The sequence below is a fragment of the Lathyrus oleraceus genome, chromosome 6, assembly GCF_024323335.1.
Source record: "Lathyrus oleraceus cultivar Zhongwan6 chromosome 6, CAAS_Psat_ZW6_1.0, whole genome shotgun sequence".
In the NCBI taxonomy this organism is placed as follows: Eukaryota; Viridiplantae; Streptophyta; class Magnoliopsida; order Fabales; family Fabaceae; genus Lathyrus; species Lathyrus oleraceus.
The window spans coordinates 20857777-20880101 of NC_066584.1; the positions used below are offsets into that span (position 1 = coordinate 20857777).

General features: G+C 30.7%; 8 non-coding genes across 8 annotated transcripts; all 8 read right to left on the minus strand.

Annotated features, from left to right (window-relative positions):
* Positions 1-1310: 1310 nt before the first annotated feature.
* On the minus strand, positions 1311-1383 carry TRNAR-ACG (transfer RNA arginine (anticodon ACG)). The gene has a single exon. It is a non-coding gene; the product is annotated as a tRNA-Arg (tRNA).
* A 1981-nt stretch (positions 1384-3364) lies between these two features.
* TRNAR-ACG (transfer RNA arginine (anticodon ACG)) lies at positions 3365-3437 on the minus strand. The gene has a single exon. It is a non-coding gene; the product is annotated as a tRNA-Arg (tRNA).
* Positions 3438-5407: 1970 nt separating this feature from the next.
* On the minus strand, positions 5408-5480 carry TRNAR-ACG (transfer RNA arginine (anticodon ACG)). Its single transcript has one exon. It is a non-coding gene; the product is annotated as a tRNA-Arg (tRNA).
* A 1981-nt stretch (positions 5481-7461) lies between these two features.
* Positions 7462-7534, minus strand: TRNAR-ACG (transfer RNA arginine (anticodon ACG)). The gene has a single exon. It is a non-coding gene; the product is annotated as a tRNA-Arg (tRNA).
* Positions 7535-9515: 1981 nt separating this feature from the next.
* On the minus strand, positions 9516-9588 carry TRNAR-ACG (transfer RNA arginine (anticodon ACG)). The gene has a single exon. It is a non-coding gene; the product is annotated as a tRNA-Arg (tRNA).
* Positions 9589-11569: 1981 nt separating this feature from the next.
* Positions 11570-11642, minus strand: TRNAR-ACG (transfer RNA arginine (anticodon ACG)). The gene has a single exon. It is a non-coding gene; the product is annotated as a tRNA-Arg (tRNA).
* A 1981-nt stretch (positions 11643-13623) lies between these two features.
* TRNAR-ACG (transfer RNA arginine (anticodon ACG)) lies at positions 13624-13696 on the minus strand. The gene has a single exon. It is a non-coding gene; the product is annotated as a tRNA-Arg (tRNA).
* Positions 13697-15666: 1970 nt separating this feature from the next.
* TRNAR-ACG (transfer RNA arginine (anticodon ACG)) lies at positions 15667-15739 on the minus strand. The gene has a single exon. It is a non-coding gene; the product is annotated as a tRNA-Arg (tRNA).
* Positions 15740-22325: the final 6586 nt, after the last annotated feature.

The following is a 22325-nucleotide window of genomic DNA, read 5'->3' on the forward strand; positions in this document are numbered from 1 at the left end:
TAGGTGTGGATTCACCGAACTAGTAAATAATTATCATATTATTTACTACTTTTCTGCTATATCATCTAGTACTTACTATTGTGGTGTTTCTGGTTTAACTTGTCGAACCAGTTGTTTAGGACATCGTGTTTGACATATGTCCCTTGAGGAATATAATTTCATAAAGTTGTTACAAGAAATTACAATATGAGTTACAAGAAAATATTCTTTGGAGGTCCCAAACAAAATCCTATTTCTACCCAAGTATTTTCAAATCTCTTCAACTCTCAATATAAGAATTCCACATATCTGAGGTGTTTAAAGTGTTTCCCAAATCCCTTTGATAAGCCCAAATGGCTGCCAAACCCCAAGAATATAAACTTTTTAAGATTTTATACCTTTTGCTTCTCACTAGGATGTATACCTTATGCATCTTCTGCAACTTATTTTACAACAAATAAGAAATAAATATATTTATAACTATAAAAAAAACGTTAAAGGCCCAAATATATGACACATTAACAAACAGATCCACAAACAAGTCCGAAAATATGTCAGTACCGAAATCTGTTTTTTTTAACTTTTCTCACTTGAAGCTTTAAGGCATATTACAATACATTTGCAGGAAACTACATCAACATCATCATCATTATCCCATGGAATACATGTACATCCTTATCCATATGTATATCCTCTAAGAATTGAAGTTCCTATGTTACATCTTATAGATTCACAACAAAATAAATGTGATCCACTATCACATGGCAAACCTTCACAAGACGAAGGAGTCCCTACAACCCCTACAATAAACTATGAAACAAACATTTGCAAGCATATTATCATCGTTCATAAGCAATCCCTTTCAATGGAAAAGCACAATGAGCGCCTGATATAGGTCTAGATGACCGAGTTTGCCCTTAGAGACTAATAAGCTTAATTGGCAAGTTTACCAACATTGTTATCAAGTAATAATATTTATTAAATTTTGTTTCCACAAGATTGTGTTAATTCCTACTAGACAATGATAAGTTAGCTTATCTTAAATAAAATGTAACAAAAGATAACTATTGGGGGTACACAAAGCGCATGGTTGAAAATAGAGAACAATGTGTATTAATATGCTTAGGAAAATATGATAAATAAAGGCAATTAGGTAAGACTAACATTTGATTACAAAATTAAAAGATTAAAAAAAAATTGAATTTTCAATAAAAACTAAAAATATATTAACTTTGTTAAGTGTTAGAAACAAAATAGAAAATCAAAACTTTAATTTAGCCTAAGTTGTGTTCATTTTATTTATATATTAAATAATGAGTAAAATTTAAAAGCGACTTTGCTGGGGATCGAACCCAGAATCTCTGGTTCCGTAGACCAGCGCCTTATCCATTGGGCCACAAAGTCCATTGTTGCCTTGTGCAATAGGTCAATATTGTTACGTTTTGGAAGATTTTCTAGTCAAATATTTGATTAAATTTTATTGCTATTGGTTTAGAAATATGATTAAGTGATTTTTTTTTACAGTTGGGCGAAGATTGATTCATATTTAATTGAAGATTTACATTTGAATTTAAATTGAAACAAATCATGTCTTGTTGGAGAGATTTATGAAGCAAATTATGTCCAATAAATTCTACATTGATTCTAGACAAAATCAAATCTCAAATCCATGAAGAAAAACCTAAAATTATTATGCTATATAAGGAGCTAGAAACCTACATTGGAAGTCAATCAGTACATTGAAGATTTTAGAGTACTAGAGTTTATTTTGAGCCCTTGTTATTGCTGCATGTACACCACTGTGTTTTAGCAACTTGACATAATTAGTTTGTCTAAAATTGAGTGCTAGTAGTCAACATTCATTATTGAGTTGGAATCTCCAATCACAGGTTGTGTGATTGAGAAGAAAGTGAGTAGGTTCTCACGTTTAGGGTGAACCCTAAATAGAAAGTCATTAGGTAGTGTTAGGAAGAGGAATTGAACGACATATGGTTTGTTGTTGCTTGTAAGATTAATTATAATAAACTACTAATAGTGAATTTCCTTTTTGGATTGTGCACTCAACCCCTTAGACGTAGGTGTGGATTCACCGAACTAGTAAATAATTATCATATTATTTACTACTTTTCTGCTATATCATCTAGTACTTACTATTGTGGTGTTTCTGGTTTAACTTGTCGAACCAGTTGTTTAGGACATCGTGTTTGACATATGTCCCTTGAGGAATATAATTTCATAAAGTTGTTACAAGAAATTACAATATGAGTTACAAGAAAATATTCTTTGGAGGTCCCAAACAAAATCCTATTTCTACCCAAGTATTTTCAAATCTCTTCAACTCTCAATATAAGAATTCCACATATCTGAGGTGTTTAAAGTGTTTCCCAAATCCCTTTGATAAGCCCAAATGGCTGCCAAACCCCAAGAATATAAACTTTTTAAGATTTTATACCTTTTGCTTCTCACTAGGATGTATACCTTATGCATCTTCTGCAACTTATTTTACAACAAATAAGAAATAAATATATTTATAACTATAAAAAAAACCTTAAAGGCCCAAATATATGACACATTAACAAACAGATCCACAAACAAGTCCGAAAATATGTCAGTACCGAAATCTGTTTTTTTTAACTTTTCTCACTTGAAGCTTTAAGGCATATTACAATACATTTGCAGGAAACTACATCAACATCATCATCATTATCCCATGGAATACATGTACATCCTTATCCATATGTATATCCTCTAAGAATTGAAGTTCCTATGTTACATCTTATAGATTCACAACAAAATAAATGTGATCCACTATCACATGGCAAACCTTCACAAGACGAAGGAGTCCCTACAACCCCTACAATAAACTATGAAACAAACATTTGCAAGCATATTATCATCGTTCATAAGCAATCCCTTTCAATGGAAAAGCACAATGAGCGCCTGATATAGGTCTAGATGACCGAGTTTGCCCTTAGAGACTAATAAGCTTAATTGGCAAGTTTACCAACATTGTTATCAAGTAATAATATTTATTAAATTTTGTTTCCACAAGATTGTGTTAATTCCTACTAGACAATGATAAGTTAGCTTATCTTAAATAAAATGTAACAAAAGATAACTATTGGGGGTACACAAAGCGCATGGTTGAAAATAGAGAACAATGTGTATTAATATGCTTAGGAAAATATGATAAATAAAGGCAATTAGGTAAGACTAACATTTGATTACAAAATTAAAAGATTAAAAAAAAATTGAATTTTCAATAAAAACTAAAAATATATTAACTTTGTTAAGTGTTAGAAACAAAATAGAAAATCAAAACTTTAATTTAGCCTAAGTTGTGTTCATTTTATTTATATATTAAATAATGAGTAAAATTTAAAAGCGACTTTGCTGGGGATCGAACCCAGAATCTTTGGTTCCGTAGATCAGCGCCTTATCCATTGGGCCACAAAGTCCATTGTTGCCTTGTTCAATAGGTCAATATTGTTACGTTTTGGAAGATTTTCTAGTCAAATATTTGATTAAATTTTATTGCTATTGGTTTAGAAATATGATTAAGTGATTTTTTTTTACAGTTGGGCGAAGATTGATTCATATTTAATTGAAGATTTACATTTGAATTTAAATTGAAACAAATCATGTCTTGTTGGAGAGATTTATGAAGCAAATTATGTCCAATAAATTCTACATTGATTCTAGACAAAATCAAATCTCAAATCCATGAAGAAAAACCTAAAATTATTATGCTATATAAGGAGCTCGAAACCTTCATTGGAAGTCAAACAATACATTGAAGATTTTAGAGTACTAGAGTTTATTTTGAGCCCTTGTTAATGCTGCATGTACACCACTGTGTTTTACCAACTTGGCATAATTAGTTTGTCTAAAATTGAGTGCTACTAGTCAACATTGATTATTGAGTTGGAATCTCCAATCACAGGTTGTGTGATTGAGAAGAAAGTGAGTAGGTTCTCACGTTTAGGGTGAACCCTAAATAGAAAGTCATTAGGTAGTGTTAGGAAGAGGAATTGAACGACATATGGTTTGTTGTTGCTTGTAAGATTAATTATACTAAACTACTAATAGTGAATTTCCTTTTATGATTGTGCACTCAACCCCTTAGACGTAGGTGTGGATTCACCGAACTAGTAAATAATTATCATATTATTTACTACTTTTCTGCTATATCATCTAGTACTTACTATTGTGGTGTTTCTGGTTTAACTTGTCGAACCAGTTGTTTAGGACATCGTGTTTGACATATGTCCCTTGAGGAATATAATTTCATAAAGTTGTTACAAGAAATTACAATATGAGTTACAAGAAAATATTCTTTGAAGGTCCCAAACAAAATCCTATTTCTACCCAAGTATTTTCAAATCTCAATATGAGAATTCCACATATCTGAGGTGTTTAAAGTGTTTCCCAAATCCCTTTGATAAGCCCAAATGGCTGCCAAACCCCAAGAATATAAACTTTATAAGATTTTATACCTTTTGCTTCTCACTAGGATGTATACCTTATGCATCTTCTGCAACTTATTTTACAACAAATAAGAAAGAAATATATTTATAACTATAAAAAAACCTTAATGGCCCAAATATATGACACATTAACAAACAGATCCACAAACAAGTCCGAAAATATGTCAGTACCGAAATCTGTTTTTTTTAACTTTTGTCACTTGAAGCTTTAAGGCATATTACAATACATATGCAGGAAACAACATCAACATCATCATCATTATCCCATGGAATACATGTACATCCTTATCCATATGTATATCCTCTAAGAATTGAAGGTCCTATGTTACATCTTATAGTTTCACAACAAAATAAATGTGATCCACTATCACATGGCAAACCTTCACAAGACGAAGGAGTCCCTACAACCCCTACAATAAACTATGAAACAAACATTTGCAAGCATATTATCATCGTTCATAAGCAATCCCTTTCAATGGAAAAGCACAATGAGCGCCTGAGATAGGTCTAGATGACTGAGTTTGCCCTTAGAGACTAATAAGCTTAATTGGCAAGTTTACCAACATTGTTATCAAGTAATAATATTTATTAAATTTTGTTTCCACAAGATTGTGTTAATTCCTACTAGACAATGATAAGTTAGCTTATGTTAAATAAAATGTAACAAAAGATAACTATTGGGGGTACACAAAGCGCATGGTTGAAAATAGAGAACAATGTGTATTAATATGCTTAGGAAAATATGATAAATAAAGGAAATTAGGTAAGACTAACATTTGATTACAAAATTAAAAGATTAAAAAAAAATTGAATTTTCAATAAAAACTAAAAATATATTAACTTTGTTAAGTGTTAGAAACAAAATAGAAAATCAAAACTTTAATTTAGCCTAAGTTGTGTTCATTTTATTTATATATTAAATAATGAGTAAAATTTAAAAGTGACTTTGCTGGGGGTCGAACCCAGAATCTCTGGTTCCGTAGACCAGCGCCTTATCCATTGGGCCACAAAGTCCATTGGTGGCTTGTGCAATAGGTCAGTATTGTTAGGTTTTGGAAGATTTTCTAGTCAAATATTTGATTAAATTTTATTGCTATTGGTTTAGAAATATGATTAAGTGATTTTTTTTTACAGTTGGGCGAAGATTGATTCATATTTAATTGAAGATTTACATTTGAATTTAAATTGTAACAACTCATATCTTGTTGGAGAGATTTATGAAGCAAATTATGTCCAATAAATTCTACATTGATTCTAGACAAAATCAAATCTCAAATCCATGAAGAAAAACCTAAAATTATTATGCTATATAAGGAGCTAGAAACCTACATTGGAAGTCAATCAGTACATTGAAGATTTTAGAGTACTAGAGTTTATTTTGAGCCCTTGTTATTGCTGCATGTACACCACTGTGTTTTAGCAACTTGACATAATTAGTTTGTCTAAAATTGAGTGCTAGTAGTCAACATTCATTATTGAGTTGGAATCTCCAATCACAGGTTGTGTGATTGAGAAGAAAGTGAGTAGGTTCTCACGTTTAGGGTGAACCCTAAATAGAAAGTCATTAGGTAGTGTTAGGAAGAGGAATTGAACGACATATGGTTTGTTGTTGCTTGTAAGATTAATTATAATAAACTACTAATAGTGAATTTCCTTTTTGGATTGTGCACTCAACCCCTTAGACGTAGGTGTGGATTCACCGAACTAGTAAATAATTATCATATTATTTACTACTTTTCTGCTATATCATCTAGTACTTACTATTGTGGTGTTTCTGGTTTAACTTGTCGAACCAGTTGTTTAGGACATCGTGTTTGACATATGTCCCTTGAGGAATATAATTTCATAAAGTTGTTACAAGAAATTACAATATGAGTTACAAGAAAATATTCTTTGGAGGTCCCAAACAAAATCCTATTTCTACCCAAGTATTTTCAAATCTCTTCAACTCTCAATATAAGAATTCCACATATCTGAGGTGTTTAAAGTGTTTCCCAAATCCCTTTGATAAGCCCAAATGGCTGTCAAACCCCAAGAATATAAACTTTTTAAGATTTTATACCTTTTGCTTCTCACTAGGATGTATACCTTATGCATCTTCTGCAACTTATTTTACAACAAATAAGAAATAAATATATTTATAACTATAAAAAAAACCTTAAAGGCCCAAATATATGACACATTAACAAACAGATCCACAAACAAGTCCGAAAATATGTCAGTACCGAAATCTGTTTTTTTTAACTTTTCTCACTTGAAGCTTTAAGGCATATTACAATACATTTGCAGGAAACTACATCAACATCATCATCATTATCCCATGGAATACATGTACATCCTTATCCATATGTATATCCTCTAAGAATTGAAGTTCCTATGTTACATCTTATAGATTCACAACAAAATAAATGTGATCCACTATCACATGGCAAACCTTCACAAGACGAAGGAGTCCCTACAACCCCTACAATAAACTATGAAACAAACATTTGCAAGCATATTATCATCGTTCATAAGCAATCCCTTTCAATGGAAAAGCACAATGAGCGCCTGATATAGGTCTAGATGACCGAGTTTGCCCTTAGAGACTAATAAGCTTAATTGGCAAGTTTACCAACATTGTTATCAAGTAATAATATTTATTAAATTTTGTTTCCACAAGATTGTGTTAATTCCTACTAGACAATGATAAGTTAGCTTATCTTAAATAAAATGTAACAAAAGATAACTATTGGGGGTACACAAAGCGCATGGTTGAAAATAGAGAACAATGTGTATTAATATGCTTAGGAAAATATGATAAATAAAGGCAATTAGGTAAGACTAACATTTGATTACAAAATTAAAAGATTAAAAAAAAATTGAATTTTCAATAAAAACTAAAAATATATTAACTTTGTTAAGTGTTAGAAACAAAATAGAAAATCAAAACTTTAATTTAGCCTAAGTTGTGTTCATTTTATTTATATATTAAATAATGAGTAAAATTTAAAAGCGACTTTGCTGGGGATCGAACCCAGAATCTCTGGTTCCGTAGACCAGCGCCTTATCCATTGGGCCACAAAGTCCATTGTTGCCTTGTGCAATAGGTCAATATTGTTACGTTTTGGAAGATTTTCTAGTCAAATATTTGATTAAATTTTATTGCTATTGGTTTAGAAATATGATTAAGTGATTTTTTTTTACAGTTGGGCGAAGATTGATTCATATTTAATTGAAGATTTACATTTGAATTTAAATTGAAACAAATCATGTCTTGTTGGAGAGATTTATGAAGCAAATTATGTCCAATAAATTCTACATTGATTCTAGACAAAATCAAATCTCAAATCCATGAAGAAAAACCTAAAATTATTATGCTATATAAGGAGCTAGAAACCTACATTGGAAGTCAATCAGTACATTGAAGATTTTAGAGTACTAGAGTTTATTTTGAGCCCTTGTTATTGCTGCATGTACACCACTGTGTTTTAGCAACTTGACATAATTAGTTTGTCTAAAATTGAGTGCTAGTAGTCAACATTCATTATTGAGTTGGAATCTCCAATCACAGGTTGTGTGATTGAGAAGAAAGTGAGTAGGTTCTCACGTTTAGGGTGAACCCTAAATAGAAAGTCATTAGGTAGTGTTAGGAAGAGGAATTGAACGACATATGGTTTGTTGTTGCTTGTAAGATTAATTATAATAAACTACTAATAGTGAATTTCCTTTTTGGATTGTGCACTCAACCCCTTAGACGTAGGTGTGGATTCACCGAACTAGTAAATAATTATCATATTATTTACTACTTTTCTGCTATATCATCTAGTACTTACTATTGTGGTGTTTCTGGTTTAACTTGTCGAACCAGTTGTTTAGGACATCGTGTTTGACATATGTCCCTTGAGGAATATAATTTCATAAAGTTGTTACAAGAAATTACAATATGAGTTACAAGAAAATATTCTTTGGAGGTCCCAAACAAAATCCTATTTCTACCCAAGTATTTTCAAATCTCTTCAACTCTCAATATAAGAATTCCACATATCTGAGGTGTTTAAAGTGTTTCCCAAATCCCTTTGATAAGCCCAAATGGCTGTCAAACCCCAAGAATATAAACTTTTTAAGATTTTATACCTTTTGCTTCTCACTAGGATGTATACCTTATGCATCTTCTGCAACTTATTTTACAACAAATAAGAAATAAATATATTTATAACTATAAAAAAAACCTTAAAGGCCCAAATATATGACACATTAACAAACAGATCCACAAACAAGTCCGAAAATATGTCAGTACCGAAATCTGTTTTTTTTAACTTTTCTCACTTGAAGCTTTAAGGCATATTACAATACATTTGCAGGAAACTACATCAACATCATCATCATTATCCCATGGAATACATGTACATCCTTATCCATATGTATATCCTCTAAGAATTGAAGTTCCTATGTTACATCTTATAGATTCACAACAAAATAAATGTGATCCACTATCACATGGCAAACCTTCACAAGACGAAGGAGTCCCTACAACCCCTACAATAAACTATGAAACAAACATTTGCAAGCATATTATCATCGTTCATAAGCAATCCCTTTCAATGGAAAAGCACAATGAGCGCCTGATATAGGTCTAGATGACCGAGTTTGCCCTTAGAGACTAATAAGCTTAATTGGCAAGTTTACCAACATTGTTATCAAGTAATAATATTTATTAAATTTTGTTTCCACAAGATTGTGTTAATTCCTACTAGACAATGATAAGTTAGCTTATCTTAAATAAAATGTAACAAAAGATAACTATTGGGGGTACACAAAGCGCATGGTTGAAAATAGAGAACAATGTGTATTAATATGCTTAGGAAAATATGATAAATAAAGGCAATTAGGTAAGACTAACATTTGATTACAAAATTAAAAGATTAAAAAAAAATTGAATTTTCAATAAAAACTAAAAATATATTAACTTTGTTAAGTGTTAGAAACAAAATAGAAAATCAAAACTTTAATTTAGCCTAAGTTGTGTTCATTTTATTTATATATTAAATAATGAGTAAAATTTAAAAGCGACTTTGCTGGGGATCGAACCCAGAATCTCTGGTTCCGTAGACCAACGCCTTATCCATTGGGCCACAAAGTCCATTGTTGCCTTGTGCAATAGGTCAATATTGTTACGTTTTGGAAGATTTTCTAGTCAAATATTTGATTAAATTTTATTGCTATTGGTTTAGAAATATGATTAAGTGATTTTTTTTTACAGTTGGGCGAAGATTGATTCATATTTAATTGAAGATTTACATTTGAATTTAAATTGAAACAAATCATGTCTTGTTGGAGAGATTTATGAAGCAAATTATGTCCAATAAATTCTACATTGATTCTAGACAAAATCAAATCTCAAATCCATGAAGAAAAACCTAAAATTATTATGCTATATAAGGAGCTAGAAACCTACATTGGAAGTCAATCAGTACATTGAAGATTTTAGAGTACTAGAGTTTATTTTGAGCCCTTGTTATTGCTGCATGTACACCACTGTGTTTTAGCAACTTGACATAATTAGTTTGTCTAAAATTGAGTGCTAGTAGTCAACATTCATTATTGAGTTGGAATCTCCAATCACAGGTTGTGTGATTGAGAAGAAAGTGAGTAGGTTCTCACGTTTAGGGTGAACCCTAAATAGAAAGTCATTAGGTAGTGTTAGGAAGAGGAATTGAACGACATATGGTTTGTTGTTGCTTGTAAGATTAATTATAATAAACTACTAATAGTGAATTTCCTTTTTGGATTGTGCACTCAACCCCTTAGACGTAGGTGTGGATTCACCGAACTAGTAAATAATTATCATATTATTTACTACTTTTCTGCTATATCATCTAGTACTTACTATTGTGGTGTTTCTGGTTTAACTTGTCGAACCAGTTGTTTAGGACATCGTGTTTGACATATGTCCCTTGAGGAATATAATTTCATAAAGTTGTTACAAGAAATTACAATATGAGTTACAAGAAAATATTCTTTGGAGGTCCCAAACAAAATCCTATTTCTACCCAAGTATTTTCAAATCTCTTCAACTCTCAATATAAGAATTCCACATATCTGAGGTGTTTAAAGTGTTTCCCAAATCCCTTTGATAAGCCCAAATGGCTGTCAAACCCCAAGAATATAAACTTTTTAAGATTTTATACCTTTTGCTTCTCACTAGGATGTATACCTTATGCATCTTCTGCAACTTATTTTACAACAAATAAGAAATAAATATATTTATAACTATAAAAAAAACCTTAAAGGCCCAAATATATGACACATTAACAAACAGATCCACAAACAAGTCCGAAAATATGTCAGTACCGAAATCTGTTTTTTTTAACTTTTCTCACTTGAAGCTTTAAGGCATATTACAATACATTTGCAGGAAACTACATCAACATCATCATCATTATCCCATGGAATACATGTACATCCTTATCCATATGTATATCCTCTAAGAATTGAAGTTCCTATGTTACATCTTATAGATTCACAACAAAATAAATGTGATCCACTATCACATGGCAAACCTTCACAAGACGAAGGAGTCCCTACAACCCCTACAATAAACTATGAAACAAACATTTGCAAGCATATTATCATCGTTCATAAGCAATCCCTTTCAATGGAAAAGCACAATGAGCGCCTGATATAGGTCTAGATGACCGAGTTTGCCCTTAGAGACTAATAAGCTTAATTGGCAAGTTTACCAACATTGTTATCAAGTAATAATATTTATTAAATTTTGTTTCCACAAGATTGTGTTAATTCCTACTAGACAATGATAAGTTAGCTTATCTTAAATAAAATGTAACAAAAGATAACTATTGGGGGTACACAAAGCGCATGGTTGAAAATAGAGAACAATGTGTATTAATATGCTTAGGAAAATATGATAAATAAAGGCAATTAGGTAAGACTAACATTTGATTACAAAATTAAAAGATTAAAAAAAAATTGAATTTTCAATAAAAACTAAAAATATATTAACTTTGTTAAGTGTTAGAAACAAAATAGAAAATCAAAACTTTAATTTAGCCTAAGTTGTGTTCATTTTATTTATATATTAAATAATGAGTAAAATTTAAAAGCGACTTTGCTGGGGATCAAACCCAGAATCTCTGGTTCCGTAGACCAGCGCCTTATCCATTGGGCCACAAAGTCCATTGTTGCCTTGTGCAATAGGTCAATATTGTTACGTTTTGGAAGATTTTCTAGTCAAATATTTGATTAAATTTTATTGCTATTGGTTTAGAAATATGATTAAGTGATTTTTTTTTACAGTTGGGCGAAGATTGATTCATATTTAATTGAAGATTTACATTTGAATTTAAATTGAAACAAATCATGTCTTGTTGGAGAGATTTATGAAGCAAATTATGTCCAATAAATTCTACATTGATTCTAGACAAAATCAAATCTCAAATCCATGAAGAAAAACCTAAAATTATTATGCTATATAAGGAGCTAGAAACCTACATTGGAAGTCAATCAGTACATTGAAGATTTTAGAGTACTAGAGTTTATTTTGAGCCCTTGTTATTGCTGCATGTACACCACTGTGTTTTAGCAACTTGACATAATTAGTTTGTCTAAAATTGAGTGCTAGTAGTCAACATTCATTATTGAGTTGGAATCTCCAATCACAGGTTGTGTGATTGAGAAGAAAGTGAGTAGGTTCTCACGTTTAGGGTGAACCCTAAATAGAAAGTCATTAGGTAGTGTTAGGAAGAGGAATTGAACGACATATGGTTTGTTGTTGCTTGTAAGATTAATTATAATAAACTACTAATAGTGAATTTCCTTTTTGGATTGTGCACTCAACCCCTTAGACGTAGGTGTGGATTCACCGAACTAGTAAATAATTATCATATTATTTACTACTTTTCTGCTATATCATCTAGTACTTACTATTGTGGTGTTTCTGGTTTAACTTGTCGAACCAGTTGTTTAGGACATCGTGTTTGACATATGTCCCTTGAGGAATATAATTTCATAAAGTTGTTACAAGAAATTACAATATGAGTTACAAGAAAATATTCTTTGGAGGTCCCAAACAAAATCCTATTTCTACCCAAGTATTTTCAAATCTCTTCAACTCTCAATATAAGAATTCCACATATCTGAGGTGTTTAAAGTGTTTCCCAAATCCCTTTGATAAGCCCAAATGGCTGCCAAACCCCAAGAATATAAACTTTTTAAGATTTTATACCTTTTGCTTCTCACTAGGATGTATACCTTATGCATCTTCTGCAACTTATTTTACAACAAATAAGAAATAAATATATTTATAACTATAAAAAAAACCTTAAAGGCCCAAATATATGACACATTAACAAACAGATCCACAAACAAGTCCGAAAATATGTCAGTACCGAAATCTGTTTTTTTTAACTTTTCTCACTTGAAGCTTTAAGGCATATTACAATACATTTGCAGGAAACTACATCAACATCATCATCATTATCCCATGGAATACATGTACATCCTTATCCATATGTATATCCTCTAAGAATTGAAGTTCCTATGTTACATCTTATAGATTCACAACAAAATAAATGTGATCCACTATCACATGGCAAACCTTCACAAGACGAAGGAGTCCCTACAACCCCTACAATAAACTATGAAACAAACATTTGCAAGCATATTATCATCGTTCATAAGCAATCCCTTTCAATGGAAAAGCACAATGAGCGCCTGATATAGGTCTAGATGACCGAGTTTGCCCTTAGAGACTAATAAGCTTAATTGGCAAGTTTACCAACATTGTTATCAAGTAATAATATTTATTAAATTTTGTTTCCACAAGATTGTGTTAATTCCTACTAGACAATGATAAGTTAGCTTATGTTAAATAAAATGTAACAAAAGATAACTATTGGGGGTACACAAAGCGCATGGTTGAAAATAGAGAACAATGTGTATTAATATGCTTAGGAAAATATGATAAATAAAGGAAATTAGGTAAGACTAACATTTGATTACAAAATTAAAAGATTAAAAAAAAATTGAATTTTCAATAAAAACTAAAAATATATTAACTTTGTTAAGTGTTAGAAACAAAATAGAAAATCAAAACTTTAATTTAGCCTAAGTTGTGTTCATTTTATTTATATATTAAATAATGAGTAAAATTTAAAAGCGACTTTGCTGGGGGTCGAACCCAGAATCTCTGGTTTCGTAGACCAGCGCCTTATCCATTGGGCCACAAAGTCCATTGGTGCCTTATGCAATAGGTCAATATTGTTAGGTTTTGGAAGATTTTCTAGTCAAATATTTGATTAAATTTTATTGCTATTGGTTTAGAAATATGATTAAGTGATTTTTTTTTACAGTTGGGCGAAGATTGATTCATATTTAATTGAAGATTTACATTTGAATTTAAATTGAAACAAATCATGTCTTGTTGGAAAGATTTATGAAGCAAATTATGTCCAATAAATTCTACATTGATTCTAGACAAAATCAAATCTCAAATCCATGAAGAAAAACCTAAAATTATTATGCTATATAAGGAGCTCGAAACCTACATTGGAAGTCAAACAATACATTAAAGATTTTAGAGTACTAGAGTTTATTTTGAGCCCTTGTTAATGCTGCATGTACACCACTGTGTTTTAGCAACTTGGCATAATTAGTTTGTCTAAAATTGAGTGCTAGTAGTCAACATTGATTATTGAGTTGGAATCTCCAATCACAGGTTGTGTGATTGAGAAGAAAGTGAGTAGGTTCTCACGTTTAGGGTGAACCCTAAATAGAAAGGCATTAGGTAGTGTTAGGAAGAGGAATTGAACGACATATGGTTTGTTGTTGCTTGTAAGATTAATTATACTAAACTACTAATAGTGAATTTCCTTTTATGATTGTGCACTCAACCCCTTAGACGTAGGTGTGGATTCACCGAACTAGTAAATAATTATCATATTATTTACTACTTTTCTGTTATATCATCTAGTACTTACTATTGTGGTGTTTCTGGTTTAACTTGTCGAACCAGTTGTTTAGGACATCGTGTTTGACATATGTCCCTTGAGGAATATAATTTCATAAAGTTGTTACAAGAAATTACAATATGAGTTACAAGAAAATATTCTTTGAAGGTCCCAAACAAAATCCTATTTCTACCCAAGTATTTTCAAATCTCTTCAAATCTCAATATGAGAATTCCACATATCTGAGGTGTTTAAAGTGTTTCCCAAATCCCTTTGATAAGCCCAAATGGCTGCCAAACCCCAAGAATATAAACTTTATAAGATTTTATACCTTTTGCTTCTCACTAGGATGCATCTTCTGCAACTTATTTTACAACAAATAAGAAAGAAATATATTTATAACTATAAAAAAACCTTAATGGCCCAAATATATGACACATTAACAAACAGATCCACAAACAAGCCCGAAAATATGTCAGTACCGAAATCTGTTTTTTTAAATTTTTCTCACTTGAAGCTTTAAGGCATATTACAATACATATGCAGGAAACTACATCAACATCATCATCATTATCCCATGGAATACATGTACATCCTTATCCATATGTATATCCTCTAAGAATTGAAGGTCCTATGTTACATCTTATAGTTTCACAACAAAATAAATGTGATCCACTATCACATGGCAAACCTTCACAAGACGAAGGAGTCCCTACAACCCCTACAATAAACTATGAAACAAACATTTGCAAGCATATTATCATCGTTCATAAGCAATCCCTTTCAATGGAAAAGCACAATGAGCGCCTGAGATAGGTCTAGATGACTGAGTTTGACCCTTAGAGACTAATAAGCTTAATTGGCAAGTGTACCAACATTGTTATCAAGTAATAATATTTATAAAATTTTGTTTCCACAAGATTGTGTTAATTCCTACTAGACAATGATAAGTTAGCTTATGTTAAATAAAATGTAACAAAAGATAGCTATTGGGGGTACATAAAGCGCATGGTTGAAAATAGAGAACAATGTGTATTAATATGCTTAGGAAAATATGATAAATAAAGGCAATTAGGTAAGACTAACATTTGATTACAAAATTAAAAGATTAAAAAAAAATTGAATTTTCAATAAAAACTAAAAATATATTAACTTTGTTAAATGTTAGAAACAAAATAGAAAATCAAAACTTTAATTTAGCCTAAGTTGTGTTCATTTTATTTATATATTAAATAATGAGTAAAATTTAAAAGCGACTTTGCTGGGCATCGAACCCAGAATCTCTGGTTTCGTAGACCAGGGCCTTATCCATTGGGCCACAAAGTCCATTGGTGCCTTGTGCAATAGGTCAATATTATTAGGTTTTGGAAGATTTTCTAGTCAAATATTTGATTAAATTTTATTGCTATTGGTTTAGAAATATGATTAAGTGATTTTTTTTTACAGTTGGGCGAAGATTGATTCATATTTAATTGAAGATTTACATTTGAATTTAAATTGAAACAAATCATGTCTTGTTGGAGAGATTTATGAAGCAAATTATGTCCAATAAATTCTACATTGATTCTAGACAAAATCAAATCTCAAATCCATGAAGAAAAACCTAAAATTATTATGCTATATAAGGATCTTGAAACCTATATTGGAAGTCAAACAATACATTGAAGATTTTAGAGTACTAGAGTTTATTTTGAGCCCTTGTTATTGCTGCATGTACACCACTGTATTTTAGCAACTTGGCATAATTAGTTTGTCTAAAATTGAGTGCTACTAGTCAACATTGATTATTGAGTTGGAATCTCCAATCACAGGTTGTGTGATTGAGAAGAAAGTGAGTAGGTTCTCACGTTTAGGGTGAACCCTAAATAGAAAGTCATTAGGTAGTGTTAGGAAGAGGAATTGAACGACATATGGTTTGTTGTTGCTTGTAAGATTAATTATACTAAACTACTAATAGTGAATTTCCTTTTATGATTGTGCACTCAACCCCTTAGACGTAGGTGTGGATTCACCGAACTAGTAAATAATTATCATATTATTTACTACTTTTCTGCTATATCATCTAGTACTTACTATTGTGGTGTTTCTGGTTTAACTTGTCGAATCAGTTGTTTAGGACATCGTGTTTGACATATGTCCCTTGAGGAATATAATTTCATAAAGTTGTTACAAGAAATTACAATATGAGTTACAAGAAAATATTCTTTGAAGGTCCCAAACAAAATCCTATTTCTACCCAAGTATTTTCAAATCTCTTCAAATCTCAATATGAGAATTCCACATATCTGAGGTGTTTAAAGTGTTTCCCAAATCCCTTTGATAAGCCCAAATGGCTGCCAAACCCCAAGAATATAAACTTTATAAGATTTTATACCTTTTGCTTCTCACTAGGATGCATCTTCTGCAACTTATTTTACAACAAATAAGAAAGAAATATATTTATAACTATAAAAAAACCTTAATGGCCCAAATATATGACACATTAACAAACAGATCCACAAACAAGCCCGAAAATATGTCAGTACCGAAATCTGTTTTTTTAAATTTTTCTCACTTGAAGCTTTAAGGCATATTACAATACATATGCAGGAAACTACATCAAGATCATCATCATTATCCCATGGAATACATGTACATCCTTATCCATATGTATATCCTCTAAGAATTGAAGGTCCTATGTTACATCTTATAGTTTCACAACAAAATAAATGTGATCCACTATCACATGGCAAACCTTCACAAGACGAAGGAGTCCCTACAACCCCTACAATAAACTATGAAACAAACATTTGCAAGCATATTATCATCGTTCATAAGCAATCCCTTTCAATGGAAAAGCACAATGAGCGCCTGAGATAGGTCTAGATGACTGAGTTTGACCCTTAGAGACTAATAAGCTTAATTGGCAAGTGTACCAACATTGTTATCAAGTAATAATATTTATTAAATTTTGTTTCCACAAGATTGTGTTAATTCCTACTAGACAATGATAAGTTAGCTTATGTTAAATAAAATGTAACAAAAGATAGCTATTGGGGGTACATAAAGCGCATGGTTGAAAATAGAGAACAATGTGTATTAATATGCTTAGGAAAATATGATAAATAAAGGCAATTAGGTAAGACTAACATTTGATTACAAAATTAAAAGATTAAAAAAAAATTGAATTTACAATAAAAACTAAAAATATATTAACTTTTGTTAAGTGTTAGAAATAAAATAGAAAATCAAAACTTTAACTTTAATTTAGCCTAAGTTGTGTTCATTTTATTTATATATTAAATAATGAGTAAAATTTAAAAGACACTTTGCTGGGGATCGAATCTAAAATCTCTGTTTCCGTAGACCAGCGCCTTATCCATTAGGCCATAAAGTCTATATGTTTATTTTAATTTTAACTTACCTTTCTAAACGTATAAAAGTTACCATATGAAGAGAATTTGACTCTCTAAAATTTATCAAGAAATTGATTAGCTTGACATTTTAAAATATGTACAACATCATGTACTTCCAACTAATAAGAAAGAAATATATTTATAACTATAAAAAAACCTTAAAGGCCCAAATATATATGACACATTAACAAACATATCCACAAACAAGCCCGAAAATATGTCAGTACCGAAATCTGTTTTTTTAAACTTTTCTCACTTGAAGCTTTAAGGCATATTACAATACGTATGCAGGAAACTACATCAACATCATCATCATTATCCCATGGAATACATGTACATCCTTATCCATATGTATATCCTCTAAGAATTGAAGGTCCTATGTTACATCTTATAGTTTCAATACAAAACAAATGTGATCCACTATCACATGGCAAACCTTCACAAGACGAAGGAGTCCCTACAACCCCTACAATAAACCATGAAACACACATTTGCAAGCATATTATCATCGTTCGTAAGCACTCCCTTTCAATGGAGAAGCACAATGAGCGCCTGAGATAGGTCTAGATGACTGAGTTTGACCCTTAGAGACTAATAAGCTTAATTGGCAAGTTTACCAACATTGTTATCAAGTAATAATATTTATAAAATTTTGTTTCCACAAGATTGTGTTAATTCCTACTAGACAATGATAAGTTAGCTTGTGTTAAATAAAATGTAACAAAAGATAACTATTGGGGGTACACAAAGCGCATGGTTGAAAATAGAGAACAATGTGTATTAAAATACTTAGGAAAATATGATAAATAAAGGCAATTAGGTAAGACTAACATTTGATTACAAAATTAAAAGATTAAGAACCCAAAATCTCTGTTTCCGTAGACTAGCGCCTTATCCATTGGGCCACAAAGTCTATATGTTTATTTTAATTTTAACTTACCTTTCGAAACGTATAAAAGTTACCATATGAAGAGAATTTGACTCTCTAAAATTTATCAAGAAATTGATTAGCTTGACATTTTAAAATATGTACAACATCATGTACTTCCAAATTCTTCATTGATGCATCAGATTTTTTTTGGCTAGCCATTAACATCTACGTAAATGGTTTAGAGTATCTTCTAGTTTTGACATCTTACCTTGTTGAGGTTGACTCTGATTATAGTTTGATATGGATGTTGTTTGTTTGATGGACTTGCGTCTTGCCTCTATCCTTTGCCAAAATTTAGGTTATTGCCTCTTTGGTTGTTGTTGTTCCCTCCTTGATATTGTCCTAGAGTTTTTCGATTATTCAAACAATTCACCTCTTCATCATAGGAGTGATGTAACCAGTGGGATGGTCCCCAATACATAACTCACAATATGAAACCTACTTGTGTTTTCTAGGTGCTTCTAGAATTTCTTTAAATTATTGTGGAAGCTTGGGTAACTGATTTCTCAATCCTTCCACAATCTGGGTAAACAATTTATTCTTAGCTAATATTTCATCATTTGCACCTAACTTAATAATTCCAAATTTTCTCTAAACATGACATATGTTATATTGACCCTAATGATCATAGTGTGTCATATTTTCGAATATAGCTATGGCTTCTTCATCACTCTTTGACATCAGCAAACCACATGCATTTACTTATAATAAAAGCTTTGGTTGCTAAAGAAGTCCATTATAGAAGATATGGATGTGGATCAAGTTGTCAAAAATGTGGTTTGGGTATCTTCTCAGCATCAACTTGTACCTTTCTCACGCTTCACACAAAAATTCAGTAGATCCATGGGAAAACATAGCAATGACTATTTTAGCTTCCATAAACTTATTATGAGAGAATAACATGTTAAGGAAATTTTCTTCCAACGTGTTCCAGTTAATCATGATTTATGGAGATTGATCACGATACCAATCTTTTTCTTCCCTTATCAGTGAGTGGAGACACAACCTCATAAAGATAACTTATTCTTCTTATTTAAGTGCTTCAAGCGTTGCAGATATCTCATAGAAATTCATGAGATGACTGTACAAATTTTCATGGTCTAGTCCTAAAAAGGGTGAACATAAATATTTTGAAGCAATCTAATATTCGTCTGCCTGGCATTTCTTGGAGGTGCGCTAATTTGAGTTAGCCTTCTTGGACTATTATGACATGATATTAAACCAACATTATTATTATTATTATTATTATTATTATTATTATTATTATTATTATTATTATTATTATTATTATTATTTCCAATGTTATTGTTGTTGTTGTTATCACCATTGTTGTTGTATTGTAGATATTTCATGGCGCTTTTAGGTATGGAATATGTTGAATAAACAAACGTTCATTCTTGTTACTTAATCTACTTACCTAGATTTTTTTTGTCTTATCGTTGTTTCTACGAGAAGTTCTTTCAATCTTAGTATCAAATGACATTTGATCCTCTAGATTTTTTCCTCGCATAAATAAAGTTCATCAATCTAACCAATCAAATTAGCAACAAAATAGATTAAACAAATAAGGTTATATACAACTATGAACAAATGTGTAAAATGCTTAAAATGATAAAGATTATTGTTATGCTTGTAACATCTAAACTTCGGTCCTTTGAAATAACGTCATTTTGATGAAGTATCAAAATTAAATATTTTTATAGCGTATCCACAAAAATGGGTGCAATAAACATCTGTCTAGCAATATTTATAATTTTAAGGGAAAAAGGGGTTTTGTAAATTGATTTTGAGATAAACTATGAGAACTTTTTAAGGCTATAACATAAATATGAAATAAACAATGAGGTGAATATGTTAAGGTTAGACATATTTTTGTTGTTGTTTCCAATTCACTCTAATGACTAGTTATACATATTTTAGCTATCATTTCATATTATCACATGTCGCTCTAGGAATATTATTCATGTATGAAGCAATATCGTAAAATCAATTATATTGCTTAAAATTAACAAGCTCTCATCCAATTAACCAATAAGATAGCATTAAGTATCAACAATATATGTGGATGTTAAACCTAAATTTATTCGTATGATTTAATTTTTAATAGATGAATATCATGGCTCTATATTCAAAGAGTATTTCTCAATAGGAATTTAAATCCAAATATCAATTTATGATTGATTAAACTATAACATGCAATGATAACATGAATAAAAACAAACTCGAATGAATAACTAAGACATATATAACACCATGATCAAATGTAATGCATCAAAATAGGGTTTAATACATTTAACTCCAACATGAAAGAGCCTAGCTACACATTCTCATGGTAATTATACAAATGAAACATGAGAGATGAAACAACATCATCAAGATCCTCTTAAAGTTTTGTCAATATCCACCTTGTACGACTTCAAGTATCCCTTTCTATGGAAACCTACTGCTCTTATTTTCTTTGTAAAAAAAGCTTCAGGGGTAATAAAAATAATAAGGTTCTCTCAATGAATTCCAAATATTTTATTCATAAAAAAAATCATTATGCATTTAATCTGTCAATCAAAGGATTGACCAATTATCATACTGGATTTGTTTGGCCTTAAGTAATGTGTTGAGATACTTTCAATTCTATAATCGAAGGATTGGTCTTAGAGAATTTACAATGTTTTTCAAGGGTTGTTTCTTTCTTAAATCCGTTAATCGAAGGATTTCTCAATTAGAGGATTGGTCTTGATTCCTTGGCCTTCCTTGCTTCCTTGCATTGTTCCCTATTCTTTTGGCTTACTTTCAATCCTTCATTTCTAGTACACTAAAAAAATGATATTTTAGGATTAATCTCAACTATTCAAAACAACAATGTTCATAAGTTAGGAGTTTTATGGTTGCTCCTTATTCAAGTAAGTGAATAAGTGTTTGAAATTGAAAATTATTTTCAATTAGAATATGCCCTTTTCAAACATTGTGATGGAAAATAACTGAGTTATTCTTCTAGAAAATAACCTTTACTGATGGTTTCTTGATGAACAAACTCATAAAGGATAACAACTTGATATTCAACTAGAGGATAAAATTGTTGACTTTAAGCTTGGAGCAGAGCAGAGGAAACTGGTGGTGGCTTGAGTACATATGATCCAACGATATCCTTGAAATCATGTACCAATACCAGAGTAATATCTTTATGACGCGTGTCAAGAGGATGCTTCAACATATGCAATACCAAAATGCTAATGATTACTTAGTCATATGATATCTTCAAAATCATCTGAGATCGAATAATCATTTAAAAAACTTCCTTACTCTTTTCATGAGAACAATTACAATGAATCTATTTAAAATATTTCTACAAATTTAACAAAAACTAGATGATAAAACTGTTATCTTATATTGTGTGTTATCATGAAAATAAAATTAAAGAACATTAGTCTTCAAACGATTCTTGATTGAGCAACCTCTTTATTTTTATAACAATCATATTTTGATAAACAAATCTACCTTTTTAAGAAATGATACAAAATCATAGAGGATCAGGTCACGAGCACCCCTAAGACTATGCCAATAATTAAAATAAAATATTATGTAAAAATAA